Genomic DNA, 17,945 nt, shown 5'->3' on the forward strand with positions numbered 1-17,945 from the left:
CCTGTAATCCCAGATATTCAGGAGGCTGAGGCAGAATTGCTTGAATCCGGGTGGCAGAGGTTGCATTGAGCTGATCACGCCACCGCACTCCAGCCTGGAGTGAGACAGACTCCGTCTCAAAAAGATAGTAATAATACTGTGCTGGTTCATTTGCCTATAAAGTCACCAATCTAATGTTTGGGTATTTGATCATTCCGAATTCTAGAAACACTGAGGATCCTTTCACCTACTCAGGGTATGGGCCTCTTTCATAAATGCTTAATTCCCACAGACTTACAGTTTATTTATACCCTGCTCCTCTCCCACTTTTGGTCCTCAATAGTTTTTTGCTTCTCACATTTTTTATTGGGTTTCTGCTTCTCAGTAGCCTTGACCAAAACAGACGCTGTAAGAAATGAGACTTCAAATCATTTACCCACACTGGGTGGTTAAGGTAGTTTTAAAAAAGAAAGAAATGAGGCTGGGCACGGTGGCTCCCACCTGTAATCCCAGAACTTTGGGAGGCCGAGGCAGGTGGATCACTTGAAGTCAGGAATTCGTGACCAGCCTGGCCAAGATGGCGAAACCCCGTCTCTACTAAAAATACAACAATTAGCCAGGCATAGTGGCTCAGAACTGTAATCCCAGCTACTGGTGAGGCTGAGGCAGAACTGCTTGAACCCAGGAGGCAGAGGTTACAGTGTGCCAAGATGGCACCACTGCACTCCAGCCTGGGCAACAAAGCGAGACTCCATCTTCAAAAAAAAAAGAAAGAAAAAAGAAATGAAGAACTTAGGGTAATTAGTGTGGTTAGGGACAGTGAGTTAGAAATTGTCACATCAAAATACAAAGTTTTCAAAGCAGTATATTTTATTTTACAATAGCAACCCAACTCCCCAGTTTGTTTCAATTGTGACATCTAGATGGCTTAAGATTACTTTTTGGTGGTCACCCATGCTGAACAATATTTTTCAATCTTCAAAACAGCAAAGACTCAAAAGAGATTCTGCATTTCACATCAGTTCACAAGTTCAAGAGTCTTCCATTTATCTTAGCATTTTGGGATAAATTCTCTTTGAGGTAGAAGGGCAATGACGAAGCCACTTAATTCCTTGTGTCTGCATAAAAGCAGATTTATTCATCACTTCATTTATGTGAATAAAGCAGATGATGATAAAATGTTCTCTTATTCTTGTTTAATCAGTAGTGGTAGTGACGCCAGAAACTGTGAAAGGAAGGCTTTTAGTTACTTTCTTCTTTCCATTTTCCAATAATGCATTCCCCATCCCCACCTGAAGAAAGGGGTGTTACTGAGTCCAGCTGATACCACACATTAAAAGACAAACATTAATATTTCAAATCTGATGTCTAACTAAAAATGTACAGAATGAAAGCTAGAAAATTTCAACCCCAGATTATCTTCAACCTTGCTCCCTCGACCAATCATACTTTGACATTTATCTATTTCCTTCTCCACTTATGGATGCAATTGACTTGCCATGGAAACTACAGTTTAGATGCTTTGAAAGTATGTATGAACTATAATGAACAATAAAGTCCTCTTCTTTTGAAGCATATTTTGGCTTCAGCTTTAAGATAATCTTATGACAAGAGGGGTCACACTGATTCACTTAATAAATTCCATTCTTACCTAACACAAGGTTTAGTTGATAAGCACTTGGACAAAAATAATTACTTTTCAAAAATATAAAGCAAACTAGTGAGGACAAAGGATTTTGTCCTCATCTCAACAATGATCAGTTATTGGAACTGCATGAAACTAAACACTTTACACCTGGAGCTGGTAATGTTCTTAAGGCCAATTCAGAACAAAGGCAGGCTGCCCTTAAAACAGGTTTGACCTTTTCCTTCACTCTTCCTCCTGTCCCACCCTCTGTGAGTGATTTAAAATGGAAAAGGTCAATGCCCAGCCAGGCCTACATTTAGAGAAATTTTTTTTAAAAAAAAATTTCCTTTCAATTTTGGCCAATTATTTCCAATTTTTATTTTATTCTTAAAACTTAAGCATGGTAAAATGTTAAGCTGTTTTCATCCACTGATATTATTCTACTATAAAAAGCCCCTCTTGAGTAGATTTGATAAAAAGGAGGACATTTCTAAGGTATAAATTGAGAAGCTGTTGCATGAGAAATCATGTCTCCATCTCCATTTTGCTATGCGTTAGCTGAGGATTGTTTCTGAAAGAGATCTATTTAGGCAGTGTATGTATGTGTCAGCACGTAAAAAGTAAATAACTGAAAATAGACAAACCTCGTAAATGCACTTCAAAACCAATTGTGGCTCAAGTATGGGTAGTTCCCCAAGGCTGGTACCAATGAGACTGGGGTTTGGGAATTAGTCATCATCCCTCCTGCTGCCCAGCAGTGGTCAGTCATTTTTCATGAGGGATGGGCTAGGAAAATGAAGTGTCTATTATAAGGAGAGTTCCTGCAACTTAAAGGAGCAAGCTCACTACAAAACCCAGCTACCTGCTTATTGTAGTGGCCAGAGTGGTAGAAGAGATATGGAGTAGGAAGTAAACCACACAATGTTATTTAGGGACTAAGCCATGCCCCTAACAAGAAAACAAGCCAAAAGGAAAGTATTAGGCATTCTCTGGGAAGGCATGCATTTTTTTTCCCATGTCTCTGGGGCCAAAAACCTTATACCAAGTACCTACTGGCACCCAAATATATTTGTAGAATGAATGAACACATGAAAAAAAAAAAAAAAAACCAGTAACCTTTCTCCTATATTCTACTTTCCAAGCCAGTTAATAAGCAAGTGTCTTTTAGTCATGATCTTTTTTGTTTTCTGTCTAGGATTTAACACAATGGTTGATATAACAGTCACTTCTGTTTGATGAAGAGTATCACTTCATTCCATTTATTGTGTTTTTGTTGCATCTCCAAGTCAAAATAAATGACTTTTGGAGCAGATATATTTCATTTAGCATTTAGTATCACCTTCATCAATATTCATATGAATGAAAAAATAAAAAGCCCTCTCTTATTCCCACTCTACAGAGCATGTCAAAGGTGATCTATTTAGTTTTTCCTTAGTATCGAACATATCACAGCTACTCAATGAAGTTTCCTCTCAACTAAAGAAACACAGTCTCTTAGAGAATGTGTTCCTGTGTTTCCACCATAAGATAAATGAGATAAAGTGCACTTTGGTTTAGGTCTTTCAAGCACTTAAGAACAGCACTTTATTCAGTTTTAATAAATTTTTACTAAATATGGTAAATGGGAAAGAATTTTTTGTATTGCTCAAATGTCTTCCTGTCTCTAAGCCAGACCAATGAGCAAATACCTTTAAAACTAGTTGTTTCATCTTGAACCATGTAACTGTAATAAAAGCAGAATGTTTGCTTAATAAATTAAAGAACAAACCCTGAGCCCTTTTATCAGTCTCCTGGCTTCAAACTAAGCCAATGAGCAAGTGATTTGGGGGATTCCTGAAACTAGGAAAAATGTCTCTATTTTGAAAGAAACTTGCCTTTTTCTTTCTTTTTTCTTTATTTTTAAATCTCAAAGGCAATTGAGTGTGTCTTCTGGACCAGACCGATTTAATTTACTAATTTGCCAAGCATAGTACCTTGCAGAGAATAGGCACTGAAATATTATTTACACAATCAAACTAAAGATGTTCTTCTAACTTCAGCTGTCAATGGTCTAATGCCCTCACCTCTCTCATCCTCAGGACCCAGAATGGTACATTCCACATAAAAGATGCTTTGTTTATCAAATGAATCAAAAAGCAAACCTGAGGCATTTATTTACTGTCTGTAAATTTACTGTCTGTAAACCTGAGGCATTTATTTACTGTCTGTATTTATTTACTCCTTTACTGTCTGTAAGCCAGACCAAGGTGGGTCTAATTCACTTCTATCATCAGCACTTAAGAAACTGAATAGAAGACCACAACACCTTGTTTTTTGCAAAAATTTTCCGTCTCTTCAATCAGGCCAGGGAGCACATATCTTCTGGACAGGACTTTATCTCTCTACTTAGCTTAGTATACTGCCTTATACTAGTCCATTTGTCCCATGTTTTCATCATTGAATAAACTTAAGTGACTTTTGGTCTGGATCTCACACCTATTACTTCATTTCCTTCTGTGAGCACTCTATAATGATGACATCATTTTTTTATATCCTAGGGCATGTAGTTCCGAGCCCCACAGAAAGTAATCACCATTCAGTAAGCCAATAGTTCATTCCTATCTGTATAGAACTGTAGGCTTTGTAAATCAGAACGTAATCACCATTCAGTAAGCCAATAGTTCATTCCTATCTGTATAGAACTGTAGGCTTTGTAAATCAGAACGTAATCACCATTCAGTAAGCCAATAGTTCATTCCTATTTGTATAGAACTGTAGGCTTTGTAAATCTACACAAAGGTCTCTGTTGTAGGTTCAATATGATAATATATGTTTGTGCCCCCAGTTGTTATCTCTAAGGATATGAGTAATCAATGATCATTCAGCAGATACTGCTTATATATGGGTGGCAGTTTAGAAATTATAAATTGATTTTACACATATTTTCTTCTGCTACCCAGGACACAATAAAGATGGTTTATCTTTGCATCCCCAATGCCTAGCAATGAGATTGGCACACAATAGATAACTACTATAGTGGCATTCTTCAGACAACCAATCCCTTGCATATGCATATTCAAAAGTTAATCATTGTTACTCAAATTTTCCTACTTTATTTGCACAATATAATAACTATCATACAATTGTATAAACCTAGTGCTCAGCACCAAGTAAGAAAATCAACAGTTACATTTATATGGTGCCTTAGAGTTCACAAAATGCTAACATAGGTATTGCCTTATTTTTGGCTGTGGGTAAATGAAATATGATAAATTTTCAGTGCCTTTAACAATGAGTTCACATAGTAGGCAATCAAAATTGATCCATTTAACAGGTATTTAAACCCTTGGTTTGTATAACTACGTATAGAACCCTTCTCATTGTGGTTTAAGTATACAATGAGAATTTTGTAGAGACAGTACCTATCTTACAGAAAGTTTTATTCATATAGAAAGCATCGAATTTTTCACATTTACAAATGCTTTATAATTTAGAAAGCACATTCGCAAACTTAATTAAGTGACTTTTGGTCTGGACCTCACTTCTATTACTTCATTTCCTATACTATCTCCTTCCCGGTTACCCGGGAAAATGTACCGGTAGTAATTTAACTTAACCTCACCAGTAAAGTCTTGATTGTTTAAAATTAAGCAATATCTCATTCCTTACATCTGAATAGTCTAGAGGATAAACTTTCCTCTTATTATAGGAGAATTAATCTTGTATTTCACAATACCCAAAACAATAGCTGATATGTGAGAGGCAGTTAATTTCATTCATTCATTCATTCATTCATAAATATGTAGCCCATTGACATTTGTATTGTGCTTTAGTTTACAAAGCACTTTAATATGCACCTTTCTGAAATTTTTTGTTCTGTGAGAGTATTTTTTTCCCCTTTGGTAGCTCTAGTGCCCAGCATGGTATCTGGCACATTATAGGTGACCACAATAAGCTGCGTCCCTTATGTATTCAGTATACTTTAAAGTTTAAAAGCAGTTTCCATGTGTTTTCATTTCTGATACCTGGAATACTGCATTTTTACTCAAAATTACCAGAGCAGCAAACACAAATTGGCCTCAAATACACATATAATTTATTCATTTATCAAACAATTCTTTGTGTCTGCATAGTACTATATCCTTTTGAAAGAGCACTTTTTTATGCTTGCTCCTTTCTTTGTATCCACAATGTTTATCACAGTAGAATACAAGTGCTTTATAGTTTACAAAGCACATTCACTATTTTTCTTCAGGTCACCTACATGTGAATCATCGTTGCATTTTGAGTGCCTAGCACAGGGACAGGCACAGAAAAGGAAATTAGTAGTATTCAGACATTTTCTCTGAATAACGAATAATACATTAGGGGGTGGTAAGCTATGAACAGCAGGCCAAATCCAATTGGCTCAAAAACTAAGAATGATTTTGACCTTATAAAAAGGTTGTTTAAAAAACAAATATGTAACAGAAACCGTATGGCCCACAGTCTAAAGTATTTATGATTTTGACCCCTTACAGAAAAACTGTGGACCCCGATTTACATAATGCTTCACAATTTACAATGCACTTTCAAATGTTAACTATGCATGATTGCCAATGCACTATTAAGGAGCACGCCTTGGTTTTTCTCTTACGTTTTACAGTGCTTTCATATACATTATCAGTCATTTAAATCAACTTCCCACATAAACAGGAAGGAAAAAAAATCAAGGAAAGTATTAAATGTGCTCAATAGTCCCAGGTTCTCTCGTCTTTAAGCCTAGAGATGGGTATTAAACCCAGGACTAGGGTTGGCATAGTCCACCAAATTATTTGGCCACTACTATGAGCAGGGAGTTCAGGCTGTCCCCTTGGGAACTCACTTTGTCCCAGGCCCAGTCATCCTTTCCATAACCATCACTAGAAATCCCAAACCCCAGAATCCTGCTCACCTAAGCTCAAAGAAGGAAGCTGTTGCTGGCAGGTGCTTCTCAGAAGTCTGGCACATCTGTGTATTTCTTGTCTAATTCTTCTCATTGGCCTGCAGCATCTCTTCACATTTTTCTCTAGAGGGCCTGGCACTTTTTTTTCCCCAACAACCTGACCATTTTATCTTCTCAGTCTAGGGATTCTGGGGTTAAAAGAGAGGACTGAAATACAGTATCACCTATATGAATGTTTGCTCCTGAGGGGAATAACAAAATCCAGATTTGATACTGACTGGATTCTGGTGTCTCTCTCAAGTGGAGTAGATGTGAATAGAAACAGAAGTTTACAAAACACTAAAGCCTAACAAATAGGTAAAAGCTGTGATTTAAAGCTGGCTCAAGACTGGCCCAGGCATAATACTGTCAATCTAAAGATATGTTCCTTTAAGGTAACTGGCAACATCAAAAAGTACATCTCAAAAGAATCAGGCTTAAAGAGAAACAGGAGAACTGGAAATATATAAGAGTAAGAAGTGTAAACAATAGAAAAGAGGTGGGGTTTAGGGTTCTCATCTTGGGATTTCCCCAGGTCTTCAAGCTTCCATCCTTCCTGGGTTCTAGGTCATGGACCTCCAGATTCCGGCCTTTAGTCTTGAGATATCTGTTTCACTAGGGTCCTCTATCCATATAGGTAGGGTTTGTGACAGAGGCCTTCCATCCTTGGGTTGTAGGTCTTCCAACTACAACCCTGGGCTAATCTTAGGTCTTTGGCCTTGTGTCACAAGTCTCAGTTCTTAGGCCTTCCATGTGTCCTGTCCCAGGTCTTAAGACTTCAAACTCAAGACTTGAGACTTCCACCCAACTCAGGCCTTCTGTCCAATTCAGACCACTCTGTTTTCTTGGCTCTTGAGGCTTTTGTTCGTTTCAGGCCTGAGGCTTCTATCTATCTTGGAACATGGGCTTTCCATCTTAGTCCTCGGGTCTCGAGTCTCAAACCATCTGTCTTCTACTTTGGGCCTTTTATCCATATGAGCCTTCCACCTTCTGTCCTACTTGAGTATTGGGTTTTACTGCAGTCTAGACTCTAGGGCCTTGTTTTGGTCTTGGATCATCTCACATGGCAGCCTGGCATAAGGAACCACTCCACAATGCTCATTCTGATAGCCGACGTTCTGCACCTATCAGGCAGGGGTTAAGAAGCCCCTCTGCCACACATGCCACACACACGTACACATGCCCACATATGCAAAGAAATATTTAAGGAGAGAAGATTACATGAAATCAAAGAGAGGGAGATAGATTCATGAAGAGGCTGAAATACTCAAAGGTGAGTAGAAAGGGAAGAAGCAGAGAAGAAACACAAGCCAACAGAGATTAATACTGAAATAGAAAATCACAAACAGCAAGAGATGCTGAGGCACACAGGGGAGGAAAAAGAGAGAAAATAGCCCAAGAGAGGCAGAAAGGAAATGTAGAAATGAGAAACGTGAGATAAAAAGTAGAAACAGCAGAAAGGAGGCCAGACTCAGAAAAAAGGTGAAATTTAAAACGAACAAGAAGGGGAAGGGGTAACAAATAATCACAGTTCACAAAGAGAAAAGAGAGGTAGGCAGAGAAAGGAGAAGTAGACAGAACAAAAGAAGGACAAAAAGCACACACATGTGACCCAAAAAGGAGACATGAAATAAAGCATGAAAGAAGAGCCACATCTAGGAGAGCAAAGAGAAACAGCAACAAAAGGAAAAATGAGAGACACGTCTAAGATAAGGCACAGACCAGTCTTGTGAACAAGAAGAGAAAATGAGGCAAAGGCACACACGAAAGAAATTAGCAAGAGAAAGATGGAAATGGGTAAGACACACTTTAGATAGAGAACAAAGAGCAAAGACAAGGAAGAAAGAGACAAAGAAATACACACTTGAGTGCAAGAGATAAGCAAAGGCAGACATTCAGAGAAAGTAAGTAGCAGAAGAGACAAGATACAGTGAGGGGCACAAGAGGCATGAAAAGCATCACAGAAAGATAAAAAAAAAATCAAAAAGTGTCATTAGTAATTATATTAAACTATTGTTACTACCAATACTATTTATACTACTAAAATAATAATAATTATAACAACCACCAACACCAACACAGATGCTCTTCTATTTACAAACTTTTACCTTAGGGATTTCTTATGTAGAACCAAAGCATGCCAACTCTGCCTGCTACCTGATAGTGCTAGTGGTCACTTATATTGTGGGAAATGAACTTATGAGTCTTCTTGGCTTACCTTTTACTTGCCATGTGCCAGGCACTGCAATAGGTGAGCACTTTACATACATGATTTCATTTAACCCTCACAAACAGGCAAGTCTAATCAGAGACTTTAAGTTGCCAAAGGTCATATACCTAATGAGTAGCAGAGGATTTAAAACACACAATGTGTGCCTCTTAACATTCTGTTACAACTATTCACTAGGATTTCTGGAAGAGCCAAATGGGATGTCACAGATGACTAAATATTTTCATAAAGGGCTCTTTGATAGGACTTGCTCAATCCCCTCCTTTAGCATCACCTTTCCCCAACTCTTTGGAAAACTGACTTCATTCTCACACTTTTATAATGGCTACTTCAGAGTTTCGTCTTCTTTTTACACTAATCTTAACTGACGACAGAGTCTCTCACAAATGGAGATGAGAAAGGGTTACCCTTTCAGCAGAAAGCAGAAATGGTGTTTTAAGCTTCTCAATGTTTAAGGCTCTAAGAATGACAGAGGACGTATACAGTGAAGACACAGAACACACAAGCAAAGGCTAGATTCTTCTATGATACAACTGGTAAGAAGACCATAATGTCTTTGAGTTGCTTCAGTGAACTTAGTAATATGGAAGACAGGTCATCTTTCCATCTCACATTTAGCCCCACTTCACATTAGACCAACACACCGCATCCAACACCAGCTCCCAAAAAACAGCTGTTATTAATAGTTCTGAAGTGATCCTCACAGGACTGCAACACCAACAACTTACTTCATTCGGCTATCCTAAAGTGCTAGAGTGCCAAGCATGTTGATCTTCAGGTAGGAAGGCTGACCTCCTTCAATGTGTTCAAATTTCTTGGACCTGCTGAAGACTCAGTTCTCTGCACTGCTTGTAGGAAGTGTAATGATTTGGCAGATAGGAACAATGAAGAGCTATAAAAACACATGAGATAAACCATGTAAATGCCGTAAGTATTGAGTCCTGTGCTAGAGTTATGTAAGATTGAAATTAATAAGCAATAGAAAACGTTTCCACAGAACTTTGAAACCTACAAAGTCAAAACTTTAAGGTCTTTAGAGAGAAAATTTCCTCATTCAACAGAACAGGAAACTGGAATAAATGGGAAAATGTCTTGCCAAATATCACTTGATGAGTCACTAGAGACACCACCACCAGTCATAGCCTTATACCTTAAAGACTAGAACTGCCGAGCGCGGTGGCTCACACCTATAATCCCAGCACTTTGGGAGGTTGAGGTGGGCAGATCACCTGAGGTCAGGAGTTTGAGACCAGCCTGACCAACATGGAGAAACACTGTCTCTAATAAAAATACAAAATTAGCCCAGTGTGGTGGCGCATGCCTGTAATCCCAGCTACTTAGGAGGCTGAGGCAGGAGAATCGCTTGAACTCGGGAGGCAGAGGTTGCAGTGAGCTGAGATTGCACCACTGCACTCCAGGCTGGGCAACCAGAGCAAAACTCCATCTCAAAAAAAAAAACTACGATCCTGTTTTAAGTGCCAATCAGCTAGGAGTCCCTTTAAATGATTAGTAACTGAGATCACAAAAATAATAGATATGAGAGGAAAAAACATAAGGTATTTCCAATGTTTAAGGCTCACTTCAATGTTTTAGGACCACCTCAAGTTTGCTTTATTTAAGTCTCCTGGCTCAGGACTAACAAAACACAGCCACAGAGCAGCATTTCCAAAACTCGTAATACTGCTCTTTGAGATAAAGGTGAGTCACTCTGGAAGGCAAATATTCTCACAGTAAGAAAATTCACATAGGTTGTTTAATATTGCAGCTAAAATACCAAAAAAAAAAAAAAAAAAAAAAAAAAAAAAAAGAAAAAGAAAATTTACATAGGCTACTGGCCCTAGGAGAATTTATCTAAAGATTCTGAGTACAATAGATAGATCTTCCTAGATAACTCTCAACTTAGCTTTCTAGTTCCTAGGCTTTCTAACAATTTCTGTTAGTAACTTTCTCTATTTCTAAATCTACAGAGCTTTCTAGTCAATTATAACATTTTGAGAGTTCTTACCCATGAAAATATTTCATGAAATTTATAGGTACCCACTATTTATGAAGAATGCTGGGCAAAGCCTATACGATCAGGATTTATTGCACTGAATGGTCACCTTTATCTGCCAATCCTCACTCGCTAATCAGCCTCTCCCAACACCGACCTAGAGAATGTAGGGTCCTGGTTCTTTAGCTCCTGCCTGATGACAGATAACTTTGTGCCATTTTTAGTCCATTTGTATTTATGCAGCTTCCATCAATCAGCAACCATAGCATAAAAAGACACACCTCTCACTTGTCGTATTATATCCCATGGCATCCCAAGCCATCCCGAAGTATGTAAATGATTGGCAAAGTTCTTCTGTAAGGCTTTAAGAGAGACTTTGGGGACCAGATGGAACAGAATGATTTGCCCATGTGATCAATGTCACTGATGTGACAGTTGTCCATGTTCTCCTAAAAGAAAGAACAATTTAGCTGTAAGCCTCTGCCACACGTTATAGTCCCACTCTAAACACCTGAACACATGCAACCTGCTACCCTCTTTACATCATCAATTTAACCAATCTCACACCCACTTGCTTCCCAGGTAAATTAGGAAGCTGTCTTTACCAAATCATACGCAGAATAATGATGAATACAACCTCAGTGAAACGCTAAGTGCAATGTATACTAGAAAACAAAATCAAAATTAAGACTACTTATTACGCTTTTAGTGACAGCTTACGCACCTTGACGTGTGGTGGTTGTTTTTGAGACTTTATCTTCCTATCTGGGACCAGGAAAGTATCCTGACAGAACCTCCTGACCTAGGGTTGTTGCCCAGTGGTAGTGAGCTTTTCCCCTGGAGGATCCTCATGCCCCATCTCCACCTAGGGATCGTCAAAGGGAATGGATCACTAACACTGTAAAGCAACAAGCCTATTCTTCTGAGGAAGATCTGAAAAAGAGATAAAAGAAAAGTATTGAAATGGAGTACACTGGGAAAGTCTCTCCTAATGGGCAACTAGTGGTTGAGTTCAACCATGTTTACCCTTTTCTTCATGTGGATTGAAGAGTGGACATTTACAGTTGTGTGGAGCTGTTATATTCTGGCTACCAACCTAACAAAAAAAAAAATTGTCCTATTTGTCCCAGCTCTATTCTGTATGTTTTCCCTCATTTCCAAGAGAAATTTAGAACTGAATAATTGCCAATATCCCCATGCTGCATTTTCTTCTCCAGTCTTTATTAATGAGCGATCTTCTAGAATGTGGGTTGTTAATGCCCTTGTGTTCTCAGCACAAAATATAGTAGAGGGATCAAGAAATCAAAAGGTTGAAACTAATGGAAGGAGAAGCTAATGCTTTCTCAACCAAGAGAGCCATGAAGCCACACAGAAAAGGTCCAATGTGGTCTAACCCTACGAATTCTGTAAGAATTCTCCTCCACAATGCCTCTGGCTTCTTTTATAAAGCGCTATTTTAAGAACTGAGCAATCCACCTCAATCAAAGTGCCTGTCAGCTAGTTTTGTAGCATTCCCCTCTTTTAATTTGTACTTTAAGTAGTGCCACGCCATAATATGGCCAAGATAAAGAGAGCTGTTTTCTACTCAATCCACACGGTAACATTTCTTCAACAACCTGTGTAATAAGGAGCCACCAAAGTTCTAGGATATTCAGAGAAACCAAGAATGGTCACAAGCATACAGAACTCCAGTTATAACAACAGCTGGTCAGGCGCAGTGGCTCACGCCTGTAATTCCAGCACTTTGGGAGGTCGAGGCAGGTGAATCACCTGAGGTCGGGAGTTCGAGACCAGCCTGACCAACACGGAGAAACCCCGTCTCTACTAAAAATACAAAATTAGCCTGGCATGGTCACGCATGCCTGTAATCCCAGCTACTCGGGAGGCTGAGGCAGGAGAATAGCTTGAACCCGGGAGACGGAAGTTGCAGTGAGCCAAGACTGCACCATTGCACTGCAGCCTGGGCAACAAGAGCGAAACTGCATCCCGAAAAAAAAAAACACCACAGAAACAGTTAAGCAAATCTATGCAGAAGGAAAAACAAGGTACAGAAGACTAGAGATTCAGTAAATTCCTTACACAGCCTCCCCCCCCAGGGCTCTCCTATTCTACTTTTTAAAAATTTCAATTGTTTTTCAAGCTAAGAAACTTTCAATTTCTTAAAACAAGAAAATGGCAGTGATAATGGAATTAGGCCTACCAAAACTGAGCTAATACAGATGAAGTTGGTCTTATTTGTAAACAAATCCTGAGAACTTAATATCCATCTGCCAAAGGAAAGTGGGAATAATTTAAAAGCCCACTAATCAAAAGATGTTAAGTTCATTGTATCTCTCTTGCTAACTATGTGGTGAGAAAGGAAATAACTTATTGCTTTGCATCTCTCATTCTTCATTTATGAAATGGGGATCAAGTATGCTTGCCCTTACAGACCTCACTGGAGCCCAGCTCTGAGGGATAAATGAAACAGGCCAAACTCATTATGAAAGGTTAAAATGTATGTGTATATGCAAAAGAAAAAGTATAGGAATTGATGAAAACTGGCTCATGATCTGCTTTTCTTTCATTTTAAGAGACTGGGTCCTGCTCTGCCACCTAGGCTGGAGTGCAGTGGCTAATCATGGCTCGCTGCAGCCTTGAACTTCTGGGCTCAAGCAATCCTGCTGTCTCAGCCTCCAGAGTAGGTAGGACTACAGGCACACACCACCATGCCCGACTAATTTTATTTTATTTTATTGTAGAGACATGGGTCTTGAACTCCTGGCCTAAAGTGATCCCCCCACCTCAGCCTCCCAAAACCCTGGGATTAAAAGCAGGAGCCACCGTGCCCAGCTGTGTTCTGCTTTAAAAAGGAGAGTTATAGGAAGTTAAAGCCAAAGACAGAAGCCCTACAACAATAAATTCCCTGAACTACCTTCTTCTCCAGGTGGCTGGCAACCCATCCAAGTAGATTTGCTGGAGCTTGGCCAGATTCTCAAAAGGAACGATATGCTGAATTTGAAGCCTCTTGCAGCTGTTTGCAGTCCTCGGGTCTCACATGCTCAGAATGTCCTTGAGAAGAAAGACAGGGTTCAGTAGGCTACCAAAGCATCGGTAGGATACCAAAAGAGTTACAAAAACCCCAACGAGAAAAACCTAGGAAGTATAACCTGAAGCATTAGACATAGGCATTTCCTGTCTCTACTTTCTAGCCTGTTTGGTTTCCCTAAAGTCTTCTAATAACAAGCCCTGGCGGTATCATGGGAGGATTAGACAAGTGAAGAAAAAGAACTACATGAAAATATGGGTCAAACTAATACCGACCTTAAGGGCTGACGCTAAATTTGTGGCTAATGGTCATCCTGTTGCTGAAAATACTTCAAGATTCAAGGTAGTGTGGCAATTGCTACTACTGCTTAGAGGTGCCATTGTCTTGATTGTTTTTAATAATTGGCTATCTACCTTTACTGTAGCACAGGAGCTCACTAAAGCGGATCTAAGCCAAACTTGCAGCCTTGAAAGCATTTTGCATGGTATGGTATGGTGTGAGAAGCACCCAGTATGTTAAACCCGAGGACCTTAAATGAATACAGGCTTTCAGATTCCTGATTAGGGATTATTGTATCATGACAAAACCTTTATGTCAATGTCAAACAGGAATGTATGGAAGATCCCGTATTCAACTCTATTCTCTAGCTTTAAAAAGGCCAAACTGTTCTATGATGTTCTCAATATGAGCAGAACAAGCTTCAAAATCTCTTGCCAACATCCTTCCCTATCCTAATTTAATCTAAGATTAGATACTTCACTTCCAAATGCAGGCTTCCAGTTAAACATGGAGGTTCATACATGTTTATGCATTTACTCTACTGCTTCCTGAAACTCCATTAATGAAGAGTAAATGTGCACTCCATGTGCAAGCAAACTGACCTAAAGAAATTTTAAATCAATGGATCCTAGCTCAAATTCATTTATACACTGGCATCTAAAAGGAAACAACTATTCCAGTCTCCCCAAGTCTTCTTAACCATATTTATGGAGTATCTTGCTTTAGCATCAAAGCCCTCTAGTTTTGCCTGTCACTATGGTGATGACATACTCAAGGAGCATTCCCTTTCCCTTAATGGGAATCTAAGGCTAGAGAAAATGGTTACATTTTGGAACTGGGAATCTAAGGCTAGAGAAAGTAGTTACATTTTGGAACTGATACAGAACCATACATTTCACTAGGGTTCAATATTCACGGACAAGAATTTTGAGAATCTGTCATATTGCAGACCAACGAAATATCAAAGTATTACGGAGAGAATAGCCAAGTGGCATAGGCAGCCATCTGGTTCAAATACTCCAGCATCAGACAGAATTGTCACAGATAGAAGTGATATTAATAATCACATACGCCTGGTGCAGTGGCTCATGCCTGTAATCCTAGCACTTTGGGAGGCCAAGGTGAGTGGATCACCTGAGGTCAGAAGTTCGAGACAGCCTGGCCAACACGGGGAAACCTCGTCTCTACCAAAAATACAAACATTAGCTGGGCATGGTGGCGGGCGCCTGTAATCCCAGCTACTTGGGAGGCTGAGGCAGGAGAATTGCTTGATCCTGGGTAAAGGAGGTTGCAGTGAGTCGAGATTGTGCCACTTTACTCCAGCCTGGGCAAAAGAGCGAAACTCCATCTCAAAAAAAAAATTTTTTTTTTAATTAACATAATTCAACATTTTCATTCTCTAAGGAAACTGGGAACTCAGAAGATGAAACTACCTCAATGTTACACAAATAGCAGGTGGCCAAGTGATACTTAAACCCATGTCTTCCCTCAATTCAAAGATCTTTTAACTCTGGGGTTTGTGCATGGATTCTCAGGATGTATGGGAGCTTTCTACAAAACTTTTACAATACTCTCATTCCACTGTAAGGATAGTCTAGATCAGCTATATGACTATCTCATAATATAGGACCACATTGCCAAATTAGTGGCAAATGTTCTAGTTTTGTTGCCTGGGGATAATAGAAAAGAACAGAAGCAAACAATATATAAATGTGTTTTGTGCCAAATGAAAGCCAAATAGCATTGCTATGTGCTATAACAGCAGGATTTAAAGCAGTTTGAAAACAGCAGTTTGGTGAAGTGCATCAACACAGCATGTGATAGTACAGACACACCACTCAAAAGAAACTATAATACTATAATAGTAGTACCATATTTGCATTTTAGTTATCTATTAACTACTAATTTGTACATCTGCTATGTTTTATAGTTGTATTATAGATGTAGACAAACAGATTTCATCCCAGGTTTGTTCATACACTTTAACTTAACAATTATTCCCATAAACCTAAAGAGTACATAATAATATTTTTCTTCTACAGAAAAAGTTTAATCAAATATAGCAAAATATTAATTGTAGAATCTAAGCGATGGATTATGTAGGTGCACACTGAATAATTCTTTTCTTTTTTTTTTTTTTTGAGGCGGAGTCTCGCTCTGTCGCCCAGGCTGGAGTGCAGTGGCGCGATCTCGGCTCACTGCAAGCTCCGCCTCCCGGGTTTACGCCATTCTCCTGCCTCAGCCTCCCGAGTAGCTGGGACTACAGGCGCCGCCACCACGCCCGGCTAATTTTTTTGTATTTTTAGTAGAGACGGGGTTTCACTGTGTTAGCCAGGATGGTCTCGATCTCCTGACCTCGTGATCCGCCCGTCTCGGCCTCCCAAAGTGCTGGGATTACAGGCTTGAGCCACCGCGCCCGGCCTGAATAATTCTTTTCTTGAGAGAAAACCTCCGTACTATCAAACTTATTATACAGACTTGAGAAACACTGTCTCAAACTAATATCTAATATAAAATATTAAAATTATACTCAACACAATTTCGTGTTATTTTAAATTGCTGATTAATATGCAAGGCACATGGCAATGCTGTTAATCAGGGCAGTTTTTGTAACAGCACACCAACTTTCTTGACTAAAACTGAAAGGTTAAAAATTACATTTGAGTTACAATTGCCAAGGAAGACATCTACTCCTGGGGTCTTAAATAGGCACTTTGGAAGGCTAGCTGGAGGTCAGTAAATGAACCTTTCCTAGCCACATGTGAACATGCCTTTCCCCTCCTTTCTCACCTCCAATGTTCTCAGGGTCCTTTAGCTCTTAGAAAAAAACTGAAAGAAGAAATGCAGAAATGCATACCCAAGGAACAGCTTACCTGGCGATATCAGAATAATTTAATCTGAAAATCAATGTCAAAATGTGGATTGAAGTAAATTCTGGTTCTTAAGATAAAAGTTTGTTTCTGCAACCTATTTTACGTTTCAAAATTGGCAGAAACATTTAGGGCAAAAAGGTCATTTCTAGTTTCAAGAATACCCTACAGCTAAACTCTCCCTAAACTTAACCATAGAAGCAAATGTCAAATACTCACTACCCTAATATCAACAGAAAAATTTCCCAACCAAGCCAGGTTTCTCACTGTAGAAATGGGAGGTAACAGATAAGCAAGGAGGTGAGACTATAATGATCCATGTGGCAATGATTAGAGTTGGAGATGTAGGTATAAACACATTTAGTTTAATATAGATACAGATGGTTATATATATTTATAGATATGTGCATATACACAAGTTAGAATGCAAACATGTATCTCCTTGCTCTTGTCAACTGAAAAGGTCTGGAAGGAATGACACTCCAGTAGCAATGAGCGCACCTAGCACTCACTTCTTGATATCTAATATTACTCTCCAATAAAAAGTATCAAGGCTCCTTGGAGAAATATATCATTCTAGGTCCAGGCAGGAGATATGCAAATGAGCCTGAAGCATCTTGTCGTGCCAAAAATAAGAAAGTGCTCAAACAAAAAACCCACATTCATGGGGTTACATCAAAGCCAACTGAAAGAACTCCCAATGGCCAAAGCTGGAACAATTTGAACAACAGAATAAAGTAATACTGTATTATAACCCAAAGTATAAAATATCCCTGAGATCATACTAATATAAATGACTGAATAAACACAGTACATTGTGGAGAAAAGACATCCCATGCAAAAGAATTCCAAATAATTTATGTAAATACTCTGCCCTCAACAAAGTGGAAGATAATTTCCCATTCCTTAGTGCCAGCTGCACATAGTGACTTTCTATGTGAACAGTACAGTATGGAAATGGAGAAATAAAGACTAATTTTATGCTGGAGAAACCTGA

At 39.0% G+C, this 17,945-nt stretch overlaps 1 long non-coding RNA gene across 5 annotated transcripts in view; it reads right to left on the reverse strand.

The window, feature by feature from the left end:
* Positions 1–828: 828 nt before the first annotated feature.
* The window catches only part of LOC100997237, a 32,870-nt gene continuing 15,753 nt past the window's right edge, over positions 829–17,945 (reverse strand). For 4 of the 5 annotated variants that reach the window (XR_641988.4, XR_641989.4, XR_641987.4 and 1 more), the window contains 5 exons: positions 13,686–13,822; positions 11,496–11,704; positions 11,053–11,220; positions 9,507–9,670; positions 829–8,411 (listed from right to left, as the gene is read on the reverse strand). This is a non-coding gene — a long non-coding RNA (uncharacterized LOC100997237). The remainder of the gene's footprint in view (positions 8,412–9,506; positions 9,671–11,052; positions 11,221–11,495; positions 11,705–13,685; positions 13,823–17,945) is intronic. The other variant, XR_004180897.1, reaches the window with a different exon arrangement.

This window comes from Papio anubis, chromosome X (assembly GCF_008728515.1).
Source record: "Papio anubis isolate 15944 chromosome X, Panubis1.0, whole genome shotgun sequence".
Lineage (NCBI taxonomy): Eukaryota > Metazoa > Chordata > Mammalia > Primates > Cercopithecidae > Papio > Papio anubis.